Source organism: Phaenicophaeus curvirostris, chromosome 26 (assembly GCF_032191515.1).
Source record: "Phaenicophaeus curvirostris isolate KB17595 chromosome 26, BPBGC_Pcur_1.0, whole genome shotgun sequence".
NCBI classification, from domain to species: Eukaryota; Metazoa; Chordata; class Aves; order Cuculiformes; family Cuculidae; genus Phaenicophaeus; species Phaenicophaeus curvirostris.
Window position 1 is genome coordinate 63,826 of NC_091417.1, and position 18,005 is coordinate 81,830.

General features: G+C 50.7%; 1 long non-coding RNA gene across 1 annotated transcript; it reads right to left on the bottom strand.

Moving 5' to 3' along the window:
* Window positions 1-14,332: 14,332 nt before the first annotated feature.
* On the bottom strand, window positions 14,333-18,005 carry LOC138731267 (uncharacterized). The gene is made up of 4 exons (XR_011339147.1): window positions 17,852-18,005; window positions 17,175-17,290; window positions 16,397-16,493; window positions 14,333-14,526 (listed from the first exon to the last, which is right to left on the bottom strand). It is a non-coding gene; the product is annotated as an uncharacterized lncRNA (long non-coding RNA).

Below are 18,005 nucleotides of genomic sequence, written 5' to 3' on the forward strand. Positions count from 1 at the left end.
AGACAAGGTAAACTTCGCTAAAGCCATATTTGAAGACATATGGATGAGCAGGTTTTGAAAACCTGTCCACACGCAGAGTAGAAAAGTTTTAGTAGCTAACAGAGGAAGATGGCGAGTGCAAGTATAATCTTTTGGAAAAAAACTACCAGTGTTCTCTTAAATATGGTAATACCTTTATCCTGGGATAATCGACTCCTTGACCTTTGGCATTTGAGCTCATTTATCTCAAGGTATAGTAATTATTTCATGAACCTAAAACACCCAACCATGTTACAACTTACAATTATTAAAACATTTTTAGTCTTAACCAAGCAGACAGGGAAGAATGTGAGCTGCACTTGGGGAAGGAGTGAAACATCATACCAGCTCAGATGCACACACATATTGACATGTCAACTGTCTCGGGAAAGCTTCATTAACTACAGCAGAGCCACACAGATGACAACTGTTGTGGGTCTGCTGGCCCAATATCTTAAATATAGATGCATCTCGTCAGGTCCCATAGACTTAGATATGTTCAGGTTCCTCAGGTGGTCACAAATCTCATCATCCCCTACAGTGGGAGGGGCTTTACCTTCCTGTCTCCCCCCTTCTCCTTGTTCATTGGCCCAGAACAGGTGAGGAGAGCGCTTGTCAGCGAAGACTGAGGCAAAGAAGTCGCTGAGTACCTCAGCCTTCTCCTCATCTTTTGATATGAAGTCACCATTTTCATCCATCAATTGGAGGGATATGCTTTCTTTAACCTTCCTTTTCTGGTTGACATACCTGTAGAACCCCTTCCTGTTAGTCTTTGCTTCCCTTGCCACGTTCTGCTCTGGCTGTGCCTTGGCCTTCCTGACCCCATACCTACACAACCGGGCAGCAACCCTGTACTCTTCCCAAGTTCCCCGTTCCTGCTGGCACTGCCAGTGCAGTTTCCCCTTGTTCTTCAGTTTGACTGGCAGGTCCCAACCCAGTGACGCTGGTCTCTTCCCTTCCCTGCCCAATTTCCTACAATGTGGAAGGAGCACTCTTGCGCTTTATGGAAAGCACCCTTAAATATATCAGCTCTGTTCTGCTTCCTTGTTCCTGAGGGTGGTATCTCAGGGGGTCCTACTGACTAACTCCTTGAAGGGCTGGAAGTTTGCTTTCCCAAAATTTAGCGTCCTGACTATACTCATCACCTGTCCCATAACCCTCAGCACTTTGAACTGCACCAATGAGCGATCACCACAGTCCAGGCTGCCTCTGATCGCAATGTCACTGATGAGCTCCTACCTCATCCATCTTACTACGTCCACACCTCTGAATTGCTAAGTAGTAGTGAGAAGGCGCTCTGTAATTTATAGAACCTGCAGAATTTTTTAAAGAAAAATAAAAGTTATAAATTAAGGTTTTGTAGCATACGGTTCCTGTTTAAGGTTCTTTAGCCCTCCTGGGCCCGAAAACTGAACAAAATATTTGAGGTGCAGCCTCACCAGTGCTGAGTAGAGGGGCATAATCGCTTCCCTGGTCCTGCTGGTCAAGCAGTTTCTGATAGAGGTCAGGAAGCCATTGGCCTTCTTGGGCACACTTGGGCTTAAAGTCAGTGTTGGCCCTCTCGCTACAAGACAGGCATTGAGGAGCTGGAGCATGTCCAGAGCAGGGCAATGAGGCTGGTGAAGGGGCTGGAGAACCCATCTTAGGAGAGGTGGCCAAGGGAACTTCTTTAGCTTAGAGAAAAGAGGGCTGAGGGGAGACCTCATCCTGCTCTGCAGTTCCCTAATAGGAGGTTGGAGCAAGGCAGATGTACCTAGCGATGGGACAGGAGGAAATGGCCCCAAGTTGCACCAGGGGAGTTTCAGATTAGATATCAGGAAAACTTCTTTCATGGAAAGGGTTATCGGGCACCAGAAGAAGTCACTCAGGGACAATGAGGTGCTGAGGGATATGGTTTAGTGGTGGATGTGTACAGTTGGACTCTGATCTCAAAGGTTTTTTTCCAACCAAATGATTCTATGATATGAATTCAATTATTTTATTCTCATTATGTCAGTAATGATGAGAAAAAAACAGTAATGAATTTTGAAGTCTGCAAGTCAGTTGAGACTTTCCTTTGAAATAAGATTTTTATCTGCTTTTCGTAAGTGCTTAAGTGGTTTTTTTTCTGTGATGATGAAGTAAGTTAGAGTATAAAGTAAAAAGTAAAAATAAAGACATTGAAAATACAGACAGAAGACAGAAAAAATTTATTTGATGGTGACATAATTGGTTTTTTTAAACAAGCAATACCATGACTGAAATTGCAAAGTCATATTCTTCACTGCACTTAGTCACGCTAGAGTTAAGGCCACAGTATTTGCAAGTATTTTGTTTATAAAACATGCTATACAGCTAGAAGTGCACAACCATAAAGTCTGTCTTTCCATTGGAGTTACTAACATATTGCAAGTTGTGAACCTCGACCCCTGAGCGAGTATTGCTTCAGAAAACAGTTCATCAGGTCAGAAATAATCAGATGGACCTTTAATTCTCTGTGGAATAATATTAATTACATTCCTTAGAGAAGTACCGTCGCAGAAAGCACTGCAGAAAGGACTAATTCACAAAAATAGTTTTAATGGGTTCATGTTTCAGTGCTAGGGTTTTTGTGGATGTATTCTCCCTCCCCTCTTCTTTCTTTAAATCACATGGGCTATACCTTGCACCATTCAAAAGTCATTATAAGAGTAAGATCTACTGAACTGTACAGAATCATTAAATCCATAAAACAAGTTTCACAAATCTAAATACACAATTAAAAAATAGACATTTCCCAGTGGCTCCTACTACTTTTATACATTCAAATATTTTAAGCTTCCGTAGTGACTGCTTAGAGTATTCAGGTATGCCTAACGCTCACGTGTTCCGCCTTTTCAGCATCATAAACATTTCATAAACAACATCAATAGCAGTAGATGGTTTTTCCCCTCAAGATTAATTTTTTGATTCATTTTCAAGACAGCACTTAGTGAGAAAGACAAAAGCAAGTCACGGTTGGGGCTTTGCTTACCTAAGCCAGAGGCGGATGGCATTCCAGGGACAGGGAAGCACCATCAGAATAACTGCCTTGTACAGCATTCATCACTCAGATAACTATTACTTTGAGCTGCACTGCACTTACAGGACTAGGGGATGCCCTACACTAAGCTTCCAAAAGAGAACTTCCGGCCTAAGCCCTTTAATACCTGCAATTTAAGCCAACCTGATGAATGCTCAAACAGTAAAAAGCTGTACCCATAAAAGGGATATTGAGAAATGTTATGAAATGCACAGAGCCTTTATGAACTTTGAGTGGAAATGGAGTTTGAAACATACCTAGATCATGCAGATACATATATTTGGTCAGAGGGCTCCTTCCCCTCCCAACTGTTTGTATGGATTCCAGAAGCTTTGCCTTAAAATTCAATGAAGAAAAAAAGACGCACTTGATATTAATACAGCCACTGAATTCCACATTTCACAATTTGTCATCATTACGGAGAAAATATTCTTCTTCCTATGGACTGGCAAGTAGGAATTTTTGGATTGGCATTTCCTCTGTGACTAAAGATGCAAGACAAGGGCAGATGATCAATATCAGGTCTTAATTATCATTCTTGCTTCTGCAGACAGTCACTTTCTGACCTTATGATAATCTCCGGCCTCACATCAATAAAGGAGTCAGGCACAGCAGCAAGCCCTCCCCACTATAGGGGGGTGGAAAACAGAGCCTGTTTAACAGAGGGAGTTCCCTAGCTCCATGGGAAGGCGCTTGCATTATCCATTCCCTCCAGTTATACAATTGTTTCGGTTACTCCCTGTGTGAAATTTTATGTGAGGATGTCCTGCAGAAGCCAGAACCAAACCGAGGGCATTGTCCAAGCAATACACAGCAACTCCAGCTAAGAGAGACACGATGTGGACAGGGCTGGCAGTGCCCTCTGCGCTAACTCGCATAAACCTCACTGCATCAAAATATGAAAACCAGTTCACCCTGCACAGTGACTCTATTAAGTACCTTTATGGAGCAGAGACTGCCAATTGTATTTAACTGTGCCAAGCCACGTGATGGTTTTGGAACAACTTCTAGAAACGGCAGAGACCGAGTTAGGGCTGAGCTATATTTACAGTAAAATTGCAGCAGTTTTGTTCAGCATTGCAGTCTGAAATGTCATGTAATAAAATACATAAAACATGAAAAAAAAACCCTCACAATTGTTATCCTGAGAGTACTATCAGAAAAGCAGCGCAGCAAAGTATTTCAATCAAAGCGTAAACCAAATTATCTGTTTTCCTAAACTGAAAACACACAACAGGAAATTCCATGATGGAACGCAAAGCCGCACACAGCTTGGCAAGGAAGAGCATCGTTCAGTTTCTATTTTACTCACTTGACCAAAAAGCAGTGTTTCCAGACCACATTCATTTACCCTAACTCCCCTGCAAGAGCTCACTATTCATTGCTTTTTAAACAAGGTTTTCTACATAAAACTACTTGGAACAGTCACCACATAAATGAAAACATTTTCTAAAAACATGATAACAGTACAATTCTTGTATAAGTAGGCACTACATCTAAAACCTCTTACATTCTCTCTACTCAAAACATTTTCAATTCTGAGCAGGAGTTAAACAACAACAGAAAAGCACAAAAGAAGACAGAAATTAAACCCCCACCCCCCCCAATACTCTCATTCAGTAAGTCAACAGAACTCAGCAGTTCTATCTGCTGGCAAAAAAAATCCATACGTAGTTTTAGCTAGTGTATAGGAATAGCTTTTTCTTCGTGCTCTTGAGAAAACATCATCTAAACAGTAGATAAAGCAGCATTAACCAAATCATCCTAATTTACATGATTACAGTTTTTTCCTCAAAAAACTCCGACAGATGCATGCGGTAGGATAACCCCAAACACCACGCTTACCCATACCCTCTAATTCCCTTCTTAGTTACCATTTCCAATAACTTGCCTGGCACAGTTGTCACAGCCTTACTGGTGAACAGTTTACTAACTCTCCCCTAGAAACTGTTTTTAATACTGCTCTCGTATTTACCTCCTTTGAGTCCTCTGGTACTGATGTAGATTAAGAAAAAAAAAAAAATCCTGGCAATATAGGCAAGCTAACAGTTTTCTTGGGCATTTTGTCAAAAAGTTCTGGGCAAACACAATTTTCAACTGCTTATGACACAAACCCCAAATTAAACAAACCACCTCTGGGAAAAACAGTAACAGCCATCGCTAAAACTACACTGGAAATCTTATTTAGGGCCCCAATAGATTTAAAAAAAAAAAAAAAAAAAAGCTAAAAAAATAATCCCTACTTCTACTAATAAAACAAGAACAAAGAAAGACGACATTGACAGCAAATGTTTGTGGTAACATTTCTCTGAAGCTGCCACATTGCAAACCAATTTTACTCTAAGACTAAAAAGCAAATCCACAAACAAAATCATTACCTGAAACTCACAGAAGAAACGATGACTGTAGGCTCAAATGCAACACGAAGAAAACCACATGACTGTTCAAAACCCAGCAAAGAAAGGAAGAAAGGCAGGCTTCTGTAGCCCCTTCCTTCACTGAATGCTCTAGCTGCAGGTGAGAGCCAGCTCTAAATCAAGAGGCCTTTTAAGGGGCAAACTCTTCACCTGTACCTAATTGCTGACCACAGATGTGGCACAGACTTAACCAACCCAACTATTACCTTCAGAGGTTTTTGAACAAGACCCACCCTTTTAACAGCATAACTATAGCATCCCACTTAGGATGGGTAATAAGAAATTACTCCTAAGTATAAAATGTTGGTGGTTTACTGAAAGTTCAATATATGACAGCCATGCTTGGTTGAAATTATATAAAATTATATATGTTATTAAGCCACCAAACGTCAATTATCATTGTTAAAAAACTGTACAGATTAAAAGATTCCTTCCATGTTCTGCCTGCTGAGATACAGTGCATTGAAGCGTATTGGTAACAGTTACATACAATATGCTTTACATAAGCACAGTCCCATCTACCATTTAGATAGAACTGAACTTCTATCAAACTTCTTTAACCTGTCTCACGCAGTAGCAAATTCAGAGACACTCTCATTTCTCAGCAGCGGGATTAGCAGGAAACTCTAAAGGGCGTGTTCCACTGTTTCTTGTCGATCCTCTTCTTGCCATATTCCCAGCAGTCTTCCCGTCACATTCAGCCACGTCTTATGCGTAATCATGAGGCTAAAACTCAAGTCCAATAAAGCTGTCATAGAGAAACTAAAAAAGTGAGCAGACGTAAGAGGAAAGGCTGTATATCCCCGCCCTCCCCCTGGCCCCGTGCGGCCCCCCGGGCCGGGACAGGAGGGACACGGGGCACTGTCCCTCTCCCAGTCCCAGCCTGCATCCCACTGGCCGCAGCCAGCGGGAGGGCAGCGTGCTGCCGTGTCTGTGGTGCGTGTAAGCATGTACGAGGCATAAACATAACAAGCACATGGCATGTGTGGCTTGTGTGACATGTTGCTTGTGTGTGCAAGGCATGTGCGTGTCATGTGGATGGGGTGGTTGTGGCATGAGCCTGGCATGTACACAGCGTGTGCATGGGTGGAGTGGCATATGCGTGGCATGTGCGTGGTGTGTGCATGGCTGGTGCGTCATCTTGAAGGTGTGTGCTAGCATGTGCAAGGCATGTAGATTGTGTATACACAGCATGTACATAACATGAACATGGTGTGGCATGTTGGTTCTGCGTCCACGGCATGTGTGTGGCATGTTGCTTCCGTGTGCAAGGCTCGTCCGTGGTGTATGCATGGTGTGTACATGGCATTGGCATAACATGGACATGGTGTGTGACACGTTGCTTGCATGTGCGTGGTGTGTGCATAGAGTGAGCATAGCGTGAGCCTAGAACGCGTATGGCGTGTGCATGGGGCACTCACCTTTGCCTCGAAGCAGAGCCCTGCCTTCAGGTCTCAACAGCCCTTTCTTCTCCTTCACGAAACCAGGATCAGGAATTGGGTTTCAGTCACCTCCCATGACAAAACCCTCCGGCCATGTGCAAGTTCTCCCCAGAGAAACGGTCCTAGTTCCCTTGCCGGCCCCCAACAGAAGGATGCTTGTAACGTCCGTTCTCATCCGTTTCAGCAGTGGAAACTCCCTTGTTCACCAGGCATCAGCATTTCTCCCCACTTTGAGTCTAGCTGGCCGCTTGCCTCTTTCTGGTTTTCTCGGCCTTGCAGCCCATCCTCTGCCCGCTCTAGAGGGGAAGAGAAAGCGGAGGTCAGCTTTCACACGGCTCCGAGGAGACACACCACCTGCAGGACACTCTTTACGTAAGCGCATCACCCATCTCCCATGTGCCCCCTCCCTGCACGAAGGGTGTCTTTGGCGCAACAATCCACAGGCAGCAGCAGGGGTTACTGCAGTCGGGGAATCCACAAACTTCCCTTTCTACGGGACCCGGGAGCATACAGAGCCTTCTGCATTCACTTGAAGGATGAGATCTGCCCAGTCTGGGCAGAGAGAGGCAAAAGAAGCCACTTCAGCTGCAGACACCCTCACGCTAAGGAGGCCCCCGGTGCTGCCGGCTCTCGTGTGGCAAGGACGGCCAACACCGCATCACCTTTCCACCCCTAGAGCTGGTCCCTCTGGCTTAGCAAGCAGATCGGCGGTCCCAGCACACGGCCTCCGCACTGGAAAAATGCAGACCCATGGGACGACCCCACAACAGCTTCCAGCTGCAGATCCCGACAGCAAAGCTACCCGCTTAGTTACACCACCATCCATCTCCACGCCAAGTGAACATGAACATTCCACCCTTGCAGGGCCCTGAAGCGCCTCTACAGGCTCGTCAGGGATTCAACTGCCTTCTGAACAGCATCGGACGGCCTGCGCGCATTCTGCTCGGCCATTGCCTTCCCCGGGGCTTTCACCCGACAGCTATGACGCAACATCAACTCGTGCGTAAGTGCACACATACACACGTGCAAAGGAACGCTAAAGGGCAACAACACGAGGCCTCGCTCGGCAACGATGCCATGAAGATGGTCCCACAGCCCTTTCATTTAGCCGGCGGAGAGCAGGCTAAATCCTCCTCCTCCCCCCGTGCCGTGCCAGCTCACTCACCATTACTCCTCACGACGGGACGGAAGATGGAAGAATATTGGACTTTGAAAAAGCAGGACTGTTCTGTGAGACTTTTGCCAGGTTTTCTGCAGTAAGGACATTCTCCAGACTGGCTTTTTGGGCTGTGAGGAAAGAGAGACGTGCACGATACGTTAAGGAATTTTTAATGCCACCTTGGAATATCATCACGATGCTAACAGAGTCATTTGTCCAGTTACAGGTGACAATCAGAGCTTAAGTACAAAAACTGAAAAAGCCCCCCACCCCCACGCACGATGAACGACTATGTGGTCAACGACATGACCACATCACTGGCACAGAAGCCGGGCCGATACACCGAGCCCCCATCCACAGAGAAACAAATGGAGGAGCCGGAAGCTGCTTCCCGAACCAGGAGTCAGCATCACAAACGTCACCCTCACTCAGAGCTGCAAAGCGGACGTTTCTCCTCTCACCTGAATGGCAACCGCTTCCGTTTCACCCATGGGCACCCTCCTCTTCTTCCGCCGCGAGTGTATGAGAGAGATGGGAAGCCTCCACAGCGCTCTGCAAAGATGAGGGACCTCTAAGAAGTGCGTCTGCATTTCCCCAAGGTACTTGAGGTACCTTAACTCTACAGTTACTGTTAAAAACGCAACAACTCCCCTTCCGTACCACTGTTACGGGACATAGTTTAACACAAACACTAAAAAGAAGTCTAAAAAGATGTTAAGCCTCAAAATAGATGAGAAGGCTGAACAGGTATTCTGTGTAACTGGAAACAGAGAAATGTCTGAACCAAGAGGATCTGCAGCAAGCGTAACGGATGTTGCACCGTTATAAACCCTGTGACGCAGAAGGGTTTTAAATGCAAAGAAGCCTGGTTGTAGAAGAGAATCAAAGAAGCCACCTCCCTCCTGGCACTCTCTACACTAACAACATAAAAGCGCTTTCCAAAGCTCCCCTTCTTCTCCTTTCCCTCTTCGCGTGTGTGCAGCGTGCTTGCAGTGTGGCTGGCATGTCATCTTCATGGTATGTGCTAGCATATGCATGGCACGTGTATGGTATGTACACGGCCCGTACATAACATACGCATGGAGTGTGTGGCATGCGTGGCATGCTGCCTGCATGTGGAAGGCATGTGCGTGACATGTGCTTGACTGTTGTGGCATGAGCCTGGAATGTGCATGGAAGCAGTGGCGTGTGTGTGGAGTGTGTGGCATGTACACAACACATGCATGGCATGCGTGGCATGTTGCCTGCATGTGCAATACATGTGTGTTGTATGTGATATGTTGCTTGTGTGTGCAAGGTGTGTGCGTGGCATGTGCGTGGCTGGTGTGTCATCTTCATGGTGCATGCTAGCATATGCATTGCCTGCAGATGGCATGTACACAGCATGCACATAACATGCACATGGCCTGTGTGACATGTTGTGATGTGTACAAGGGCTCTGTGGCATGCCGCTTGCATGTTCGAAGCATGTGCATGGGGTGGTTGTGGCACTAGCTTGGCATGTGCATGGGGGCAGCACAACATGCATGGGGGGTGAATTGCATGTGTGTGGCATGGGCCTGGCATGTGTGTGGCATGTTCATGCTGTGTGGCGTGCACAGGTTCGGCTGGTGAAGCCCCTGGCACCCTAGTATTGTTGTCTCGATCCAGCGTTCGCTAAACGCAATGCCGTCACATACTAACCCAAAGTGGAGAACACTCCAGCTAGTGCCATCAACTCAATCAACAGTGATTAACAAAGAGGAATGAGACCCAAGAAAGCCACGTACCTGAAAGCTGCTGGCCTGGAGGGCACCGCCACGTCACTTCTCCCCCTCTCCCTGAGGAGGGGTCGGGATCCCACAGGGGCTCTCTCATTGCCAACACTTCTGTCAGATTGTCTCTGCTGACAAAGCAAAAAGAATCATAGAATCACTAAGTTGGAAAGGACCCACTGGGCCATCGAGTCCAATCATTCCCATCAATCACTAAACCATGTCCCTCAGCACCTCCTTTACCAGTCCCTTAAGCCCCTCCAGGGAAGGTGACTCAACCCCCTCCCTGGGCAGCCTCTACCAGTGCCCAATGACCCTTTCTGTGAAAATTTTTTTCCAGAGGCCAGCACCCTCCTCTCTACAACCTCCTTTCAGACAGTTGTAGAGAGCAATGAGGTCACCCCTCAGCCTCCTCTTCTCCAGGCTAAGCAACCCCAGCTCTCTCAGCCGCTCCTCATAAGACCTGCTCTCCAGCCCCCTCACCAGCCTCATTGCTCTTCTCTGGACTCGTTCCAGAGCCTCAACATCCTTCTTGGGGTGAGGGGCCCAGAACTGAACACAGGATTCGAGGAGCGGTCTCACCAGTGCTGAGTACAGAGGGCACTTACTTCCTTACTATTAAAGACTGAGGCAAAGAAGGCACTAAGTACCTCAGCCTTGCCCTCATCTCCTGTCACTGTTGTCCCTTCTACATCCAATAGGAACTGAATATTCTCCCTAGTCCTCCTTCTTATTGTTAATGTATTTATAGAAAGATTTTCTGTTATCTTTCACAGACTTAGCCAATTTGATTTCTAGTTGGGCCTTAGCCCTCCTCATTTTTTCTCTGCACGATCTCACTTCCTCCCTGTAGTTCACCCAAGATGCCTGTCCTTTCTTCCAAAGCTCATAGACCCTCCTCTTCTTTTTGATGTCTCTCAAGATCTCCCTAGTCAACCAACCTGTTTTTCTCCCCTGACTTTTCCTCCTTTTCCAGAGCATGGCGATGGCTTGCTGCTGAGCTGTTAGGATTTCCTTTTTGAAGGGCTCCCGGCCCCCGTGGGCTCCCTTGCCCTTAAGGACTGTCTCCCATGGGACCTTGCCAACCAGCCTTCTGAACAGTCCAAAGTCTGCCCTCTGGAAGTTTAATGTGACTGTTCTGCTAATCTCCCTCTTCACCTCACCTAGAACTGAAAACCCTATCATCCCGTGATCGCTTTGTCCCAGGCGTCCTCCTACCACATTTCCCACAGGCCTTCTCTGTTCATGAACAGCAGGTCCACGAGGGCACCTTCCCTTGTCAGTTCACTCACCAGCTGTGTGAGGAAGTTGTCTTCCACGCACTCCAGGAATCTGCTTCCTCTCCGCTGTATTATACTTCCAGCAGATATCTGGAAGATTGAAGTCTGCCACGAGGACCAGAGGTAGCGATCTTGAGACTATCCCCAGTTGTTTATAGAAGAGCTCATCAGCTGCTTCTTCTTGGCTGGGTGGTCTGCAACAGACTCCATCACAATATCAGCCTTCTTGTGGGCTCCCCTGATTTCAACCCACGGGCACTCAGTCCCCTCCTCCCCATAATCCTGTATCAAAGCAAAAGGAACGAGCTGTTAGGGCAAAAGACTCCACGTAACCGTGCTTGAAATGACCCCCCCGCCCCTGCAGCTCTCGCCACTGCGCACGACACTCCAAAAGGGCGACCTCCCCCACTCTCTCTAGACCGACAACACAAAAGCGCTTTCCAAACCTCCCTTTCCGCTCCTTCCCCTCTTCCCCTACTCCCCACCTCCTTCTTTCCCCCCTTTACTTCCCATTTTGCCCCATACTCCCCCCTGATTTCCCCCTCTCACCCCTCCTTCCCTTCCCCCCCTCCCTCCTCCCCCTCCCGAGCGGGGATCTCCCCCGCGGGGCCGCACGCCGAGCGCAGACGCAGCCCCGAAGGCCCCGACCGCCCCTGAGCCCGAGCCGGCCCCGGGAGGGCCGCGGCTCACGAACAGCGAGCCCGGAGCGGCGCCGCCGACCATAGAGCGCTCCCCCGCGCCTCTCCGGGCGCCTCTGACTCACCCGAGCCCGGCCCCGTTCGAGCCGCTCCCGAGCGGTGCCGGCGCGGCCGCGGGCCCCGGCGGGCAGCGAGGGCGGGCTGCACCCGAGCCCCGTGCGGAGAGGAACCATCCGCCCGCGCTCCGCCTCGGCCCGCCCCTCAGGCTCTCTCCCGGCGCTGATTGGCCGCGGCTCGCTGAGTGACGCGCAGCACAGCCAATTGGAGCGCTCTGTGCGGGGCCCTGGCCAGGGGCAGCCGAGCGCAGCCGCACCGAGCCGAGCGCTGCAGAAACATGCGGAGACGGGGGCGGAAGGGCAGCGAAGAGCAGAGCCGAGCCGTCCCGAACGGCGCCGCGCGGAGCCGACAGCAGCCGAGCGGATCCGAGCCGCTCTTGGAACCGCCACGCTCCCCGCCCGGCTCTCCGCTCCCCGCCCCGCGCCGCCCGGCTCGCCCGCCCCTGGGGGCCGTCCCGTTCCCCCGCCCCGGGCTGCAGTACCGCTCCGCGGCCACGGCGCGGCAGCACTTGGTACACCCCATTCATGTCTTTGGGCATCGAGGGGCTGTGAATTTCGTGCTCTGATTGGTTCTTTCTGGATTCCACTTTGCCTGTGCCATGTTCTGATTGGCTGTGTTTACCGCGCTCTGATCGGTCACTTCTGGACACAAGTTTGCCAGCGCTGTCTTCTGACTGGCTGAGGGAACCGCACTCTGATTGGTGCTTTCTTGATGCCACTTTGCCTGTACCATGTTCTGATTGGCTGTGCGTTCCGCGCTCTGACTGGTCGCTTATCGATGCTTCTTTGCCAGCGCTGTCTTCTGATTGGCTACACGAACCGCTCTCTGATTAGTCGTTTCTTGATACCACCTTGCTTGTGCCATGTTCTGATAGGCTGTAAGTTCCGCGCTCTGATTGGTCGCCTCTCGATGCCACTTAGCCAGGGCTGTCTTCTGATTGGCTGTGCTTACTGCGCTCTGATTGGTCATCTCTCGATACCACTTAGCCAGTGCTGTCTTCTGATTGGCTGTGCTTACTGCGCTCTGATTAGTCGCCTCTCGATGCCACTTAGCCAGGGCTGTCTTTTGATTGGCTGTGTTTACTGCGCTCTGATTGGTCGCCTCTCGATGCCACTTAGCCAGGGCTGTCTTCTGATTGGCTGTACTTACCGTGTTCTGATTGGTCGCCTCTGGATCCTACTTTGCTTGTGCCGTGTTCTGATTGGGTTGGGCCCTTTTATGGTCAAGTTGCCCTGTGACGGCAATTGCCCCAGTTTGCCCTCATAGTCTCAATTTCCTTTTTAACGGTCAATCTGGCCTTTTATGGCAATTGGCCAAGTTTGCCCTCATATCATCAATTTGCCCTTTTATGGTAAGCTTGCCCTTTGATGGCATTTGGCCCCATTCGCCAATGGTCAATTTGACCTTTTATTTTTCAATTTGCCCTTTTATTGCAATTGGCCCCTTACATGGTTTGTTTGCCCTTTTGTGGCTTATTTGCTCTTTTGCGGTGTATTTGTCCTTATGCGGCAATTTGCCCTGTTTGCCTTATATGGTAGATTTGCCATTTTATGAACAATTTTCCCAGCTTGCCTTATACGGTCAATTTGCCCTTATACTGTTATTTTCACCGTTTATGCCAATTGGCCCAGTTTTCCCTTATACGTTCAATTTGCTCTTTTACGCCAATTTGCCCAGATTGCCCTTGTACGGTCGATGATATGGACCCCGTGCGCCCCCCCCACCCTCCCGTCCCGGGCTGCAGTACCGCTAGGCGGCCACGGCACGGCAGCAGTGAAGCTCTTTTTGCCGTCGTTCCCGTTTTTACCGTTTTCTCCCGTTGCGGGTTTGACCCCGACGGGAGCCGAATCGGCCGGAGCAGCAGCTCCCGCGGCGCTGCCCGCACAACCCTCCCCCGCTGCAGACCGTGCCTGCCTTCCCCCGGGCCACCCCCAGCGAGGCGCTGGCGCTTCACTCCGGTTCCGCGGCGCACGGGCAGCCCCGCGGCGAGCAGAGCTGCGCTCACGGGCACAGCGGCGGCCGCGGGCTCCACTCTTCCTGCCGAGGGGCCGCTCTCAGAGCCCTCTGCGGCCGGGAAACCTCACTGCCCTGCATCGCTCTCCCTCCGAGCGGCGGATGAAAGGGAGAGGTGGCGCTTCCAGGGGAAAGGCAGCAGCTTTCCCCTGCTCCCGCACGCCGTCTCCGGACAATGGACGCCATTCCAACGGGAGGCACTGCGGCTGTGAAATATGGGCAGGCTAGAAAAGAAGAACTGACCCGCTGCAGGAAAGGACACCAAATTCCAGTCTGACACAAGGGGACTGCCAACTTGGAGGCTGCGCTGTACAGCGCGGCACTCTGTGCCAGACCTTGGCTCGCGGCGCCATCACCACGCAACCCGAATGGCCTCCGCCACCTTCTTCTTTCTTCGTTTCCAACACCGAAAAAGCAAAACGCGTATGGCAGCCGGCAACCAATTGAAAGCTTTAATGTGGACAACACCGGTTTACACAGGGTTCCTCCAGCTTCCCTGTGCCTGGGCAGAAGAGTCCAAAGGGTCCTCCGAGACGGACACACTCTTCCTGGTCACGCAGCAAAGGTAGCGGCAGCATGACCAGGACAGAGGGCACAGGCAGGAGAAGGAGAGGAATCCACTTCCCACGTGGCGCTGAGGAGAGAGACCTGTGAGAGGGAACGCACAGAAAGGAATGTTAGCAGGGCGACGAGACGAGGTGGCCCTCGACCCTGGGCCAAAAGCAATTTCCTCCTTCACCCATGTTTCCTTCTCTGACCTTCCATCCCCCGCAGCCCCTGCTCTACAGCCCACCCAAAGCAAGCCGAGAAGAGAATCTCCTTCAAAAGAATGGCCAAAGGTTTCACTCGTCCCCCCCGAAAGGAAACCACAAGGAACGGGAGGACTCACCAGATGGAAAGCAGTGTCATTGGACCAAGTTTTGGAAAAGTCCAGAGAGAACAGGATTCATTTCAATAGTTACTCTATTAGACGTACTTGGTCAAAAAGAGAAACGAAACCAAACTGAGTCTTACCCAGTGCAAACTCGTTACACTAAGATGTTCTAACTCACGCCCGCGTGTAAGAGTCGGTCAAAGGATTGATTTCTGTCTCAATATTTTCTCATTTTTAGCCTCAGAACTTGACTGTATAAAACAGAAATGCAGGCCTCAGAAAAACGGCCAGAGCTGGTACAGAACGACTGCTTTGTACCTAACTACCTGTACCTGCCTCCTTATCTCAAAAATGTTTTGTACCTGTCTTCAGGCCTCCCTGCTCCCTACCATTGTGAAAGATCTGTGAAGCAAGGAGGAAAAGACAGGAAGATTAATGACAGGACTTACAACAGACCCATAGCCAACAGAGCATGCGCACAAGGTGATGATGACTACTGGCCTTCATCAGGATACCCCAGGTCGACCACCACCGCCAGAAGGATGCACAAGGGGAGGAAACCTGCAGACACTCCTCTCTTGGCATGTGTGGCCTGCTAGGTGGAGATTGGCACATCTCCACAGGCAAAGGTGGGTCACGGGTGTTTTGACTAGCACAACAGACAGCTCTGGAGCAGCTGAATTAGGGGGTAACAGAAGACCAAGAAAGAAGAAGACCCCTCCACCGTGGGATCACCTCCATCAAAGACTGAAACAACGGAATGCCTTCTGGACCAGGAATCCCAGAGACGCTGGACATTTGTGGACCCATGGTGGTAGCTATGAACCCCTTTTCCTTCCCTCTTCTCCCCATCTCTTTTCTTGTTCTCTGTCTCTTTCTATCGTAAGTCGCTTTATGGGCACAATTAATAAAGTGCCAGTTTAGATCGAAATTTGACTCCAAGAACTCTCTTTGAATTATTTGCACTCTGAAATCATAAATGAAAAGAACCATCACGTGTCCGCTTACCAGTGGATCGTGACACCGCGTGACAGCCCAGTGTAGAAAAGCAGCCCGGGCACCCTGCTATTTATCCTCCTCCAGAGGCACAGAAGCCTCCCCCCGGCATGCCTCTTCTGTGGCCTGCAACGCACCGGCTGGCAGAAACCACGCCACTGCACGCAACTCGAGCTTAGCCCAGACTACAGGCCTGAGAAACACAAGCGTGGAGGTGAGAGGTGCGACAGCGAGGCAGCTCTTCCAGACACACACATCGGCACCCGTTCAGCAAGCACCTGTCACCAAAGCCTCTGCAGGAAAGGGACTCAGCCCAGCAGAGAGGGGCAGCGATCGGGTGAGGAATTTTGGTTTAGTTCAGGCACGCAATATTGGTAGGAAGGCCTGGTTTGGCCTCCAGAGGACAAGATGCCTGGAGGCGAAGCGAGGCCACGGAGGCCGCACGGCACTGCCTGTGTGCCGTGCCTCAGACGGAGCTCACCCCCACCCGCACGTCAAGCATAACAAGAACAGAACCAAGTGTAGGTTTGAGGCTGAGCAGCCGCACAAAAGCAACCGGTCCCACTCCTCTCCACCTATCAAGAGAGCGGAGAGCGACAAGACCTCCCTCCTACAATCACACACACGCCCATCCGCGCCGGCATCTACCTGAGACATTGAGAGACTTCGGCACAGTCAGTGGCCAGTCGCCGGCTTCACTCCTACACTGCAATATTTCTTCACACACCAGGTTTGCCTCGTGAACCTGTGAAAACAGCAATCAAAGCCGATAGGAAGCAAACACTTGCAGTTTTGACGAGGGTGAAACTGGTAGTGTGTGGGGGATCATCGGTGTGAAGAAGGCAGGCAGGTGCCTGTCTGTAAGTGTGCTCACTGCCTCGGGCACCGGAGTGAGACACCAGGAAGACACGAGGCACGCTTCGAGGTTGTGGATTTTACAGAGATCGTTCTGCTCCCACAACCACGCTTGTAGAGCTTGGAAACCCAGCCAGCTTGGCAGAGCTGCCTCTGTCGTTTGTGGGGCTGGTTTTGCTTGCTGGGTTTGGGAGCTTTTTTCAGAGCAGCTGTAAAGTTAACAAGGAGTCGGTGTACAACAGGGAAACTTGAAAAGACACTCTGAAGGCAGCTCAACAGCGACACTGGCTCCTTTAGCACGCTCTCGCATAACCCCTCTTGGGGTTACTTCGCAGCTCCCTTTTTGTTGCCGGTGCAAAGAACAATTTTGTTCCCCACATTGAGAGCAACGCTTCCCTTCGCACAGGTTCGGCTGGCGAAGCACATCGCACCCTAGTACTGTCGTCTCGATCTGGCATGGACTTAAACGCGGTGCCGTCACACGCTACCTCGACACAGAGAACGCTCCAGCTCACATCGTCAACTCAATCGATGGCAATTAGCAAAGACGAGTCCCAAAAAAGCCACGTACCCAAACGCTGCTGGCCTGGAGGGCACCGCCACGCCGCTTCCCCAACTCTCCCTGGGGAGGGGTCAGGATCCCGCAGGGGCTCTCTCATTGCCAACACTTCTGCCAGGTTCTCTCTGCTGACAGAGCAAAAGGAACGAGCTGTTAGGGCAAAGTACTCCAAGTAACCGTGCTTGAAATGAACCCCCCCTGCCCCTGCAGCTCTCGCCACCGCACACGACACCCCAAAAAAGCGACCCCCCCCCGCCCTCTCTAGACCGACAATACAAAAGGGATTTCCAAACCTCCCTTTCCGTTCCTTCCTCTCTTCCCCTCCTCCCCACCTCCTTCTTTCCCCCCTTCTCTTCCCATTGTGCCCCATACTCCCCCCTGATTTCCCCCTCTCTCCCCTCCTTCCCTTCCCCCCCTCCCTCCTCCCCCTCCCGAGCGGGGATCTCCCCCGCGGGGCCGCACGCCGAGCGCAGACGCAGCCCCGAAGGCCCCGACCGCCCCTGAGCCCGAGCCGGCCCCGGGAGGGCCGCGGCTCACGAACAGCGAGCCCGGAGCGGCGCCGCCGACCATAGAGCGCTCCCCCGCGCCTCTCCAGGCGCCTCTGACTCGCCCGAGCCCGGCTCCGATCGAGCCGTTCACGATCTGGGGGGACACGGGGGCGCTGTCCCTCTCCCAGCCCCAGCCCGCACCTCGTTTGGTCGCAGCCGGCGGCGGGTGGAAAGACAGCGAAGAGCAGAGCCCAGCCGTCCCGAACGGCGCCGCGCGGAAACGACTGAAGCCGAGCGGATCCGAGCGAATCGAGCCGCTCCTCGAACTCCCCCGCTCACCACCCGGCGCCGCCCG